Source organism: Cornus florida, unplaced genomic scaffold, assembly GCF_030987335.1.
Source record: "Cornus florida cultivar Cherokee Brave unplaced genomic scaffold, ASM3098733v1 CherokeeBrave_3.0.0_Hap2_scaffold_216, whole genome shotgun sequence".
NCBI lineage: Eukaryota > Viridiplantae > Streptophyta > Magnoliopsida > Cornales > Cornaceae > Cornus > Cornus florida.
Genome location: NW_026775712.1, coordinates 10,001 through 12,500, shown reverse-complemented (window position 1 = coordinate 12,500; position 2,500 = coordinate 10,001).

Below are 2,500 nucleotides of genomic sequence, written 5' to 3'. Positions count from 1 at the left end.
CCCCCCCCCCTATAGTAGTCTTAAGTAAAACCACAGCTCTGACAGGAGTAGATATTGCATGCGAGCGAGGAGTCGTAATGGGCAAAATTGACTCGGGGGACCTCCAAATCGAATTCCGTTTCGAGCAAAACACTTCTTAGGCTTCAAGGAAGCTCCCATAAAATTTCCAAACCCAAACTCCAAACTTCATTTTTTAGCCTACAATGCCCACGTGCACGCCGGTGTGCACGCAGGGGTGCTTGAGCATGCGGGAGAGGAGCCATAATGGGCAACATTGACTCGGGGGACCTCCAAATCGAAATCCGTCTCGAGCAAAACACTTCTTAAGCTTCTAGGAAGCTCCCATAAAACTTCCAAACCCAAACTCCAAACTTTATTTTTTAGCATACAATGCCCACGTGCACGCCGGGGTGCTTGAGCGTGCGGGCGAGGAGCCATAATGGGCAACATTGACTCGGGGGACCTCCAAATCGAAATCCGTCTCGAGCAAAACACTTCTTAAGCTTCTAGGAAGCTCCCATAAAACTTCCAAACCCAAACTCCAAACTTTATTTTTTAGCATACAATGCCCACGTGCACGCAGGGGTGCTTGAGCATGCGGGAGAGGAGCCATAATGGGCAACATTGACTCGGGGGACCTCCAAATCGAAATCCGTCTCGAGCAAAACACTTCTTAAGCTTCTAGGAAGCTCCCATAAAACTTCCAAACCCAAACTCCAAACTTTATTTTTTAGCATACAATGCCCACGTGCACGCCGGGGTGCTTGAGCGTGCGGGCGAGGAGCCGTAATGGGCAAAATTAACACGGGGGACCTTCAAATCGAAATCCGTCTCGAGCAAAGCACTTCTTAGGCTTCTAGGAAGCTCCCATCAAATTTACAAACCCAAACTCCAAACTTCATTTTTTAGCACACAATGCCCACGTGCACGCGGGGGTGCTTAAGCGTGCGGGCGAGGAGTCATAATGGGCAAAATTAACTCGGGGGACCTCCAAATCGAAATCCGTCTCGAGCAAAGCACTTCTTAGGCTTCTAGGAAGCTCCCATAAAATTTCCAAACCCAAACTCCAAACTTCATTTTTTAGCATACAATGCCCCCGTGCACGCGGGGGTGCTTGAGCGTGCGGGGGAGGAGTCATAATGGGCAAAACTAACTCGGGGGACCTCCAAATCGAAATCCGTCTCGAGCAAAACACTTCTTAGGCTTCTAGGAAGCTCCCATAAAATTTCCGAACCCAAACTCCAAACTTCATTTTTTAGCATACGATGCCCACGTGCACGCCGGGGTGCTTGAGCGTGCGGGCGAGGAGTCATAATGGGCAAAAACTAACTCGTGGGATCTCCAAATCAAAATCCGTCTCGAGCAAAGCATTTCTTAGGCTTCTAGGAAGCTCCCATAAAATTTCCGAACCCAAACTCCAAACTTCATTTTTTAGCATACGATGCCCACGTGCACGCCGGGGTGCACGAGCGTGCGGGCGAGGAGTCGTAATGGGCAAAATTAACTCGGGGGACCTCCAAATCGAAATCCGTCTCGAGCAAAGCATTTCTTAGGCTTCTAGGAAGTTCCCGTAAAATTTTCAAACCCAAACTCCAAACTTCATTTTTTAGCATACGATGCCCACGTGCGCGCCGGTGTGCACGTCGGGGTGCTTGAGCGTGCGCGCGAGGAGCCGTAATTGGCAAAATTAACACGGCGGAAATCTAAATCGAAATCCGTCTCGAGCAAAGCACTTCTTAGTCTTCTAGGAAGCTCCCATAAAATTTTCAAACCCAAACTCCAAACTTCATTTTTTAGCATACGATGCCCACTGTGCACGCCGGTGTGCACGAGCATGCGGGCGAGGAGTCGTAATGGGCAAAATTAACTCGGGGGACCTCCAAATCGAAATCCGTCTCGAGCAAAGCATTTCTTAGGCTTCTAGGAAGTTCCCGTAAAATTTTCAAACCCAAACTCCAAACTTCATTTTTTAGCATACGATGCCCACGTGCGCGCCGGTGTGCACGTCGGGGTGCTTGAGCGTGCGCGCGAGGAGCCGTAATTGGCAAAATTAACACGGCGGAAATCTAAATCGAAATCCGTCTCGAGCAAAGCATTTCTTAGGCTTCTAGGAAGCTCCCATAAGATTTCTGAACCCAAACTCCAAACTTCATTTTTTAGCATACGATGCCCACGTGCACGCCGGTGTGCACGAGCATGCGGGCGAGGAGTCATAAAGGGCAAACTTAACTCGGGGGACCTCCAAATCGAAATCCGTCTCGAGCAAAGCATTTCTTAGGCTTCTAGGAAGCTCCCATAAAATTTTCAAACCCAAACTCCAAACTTCAATTTTAGCATACCATGCCCACGTGCACGTCGGGGTGCACGAGCGTGCGGGCGAGGAGTCATAATGGGTAAAATTAACCCGGGGGACCTCCAAATCGAAATCCGTCTCGAGCAAAGCACTTCTTAGTCTTCTAGGAAGCTCCCATAAAATTTTCAAACCCAAACTCCAAACTTC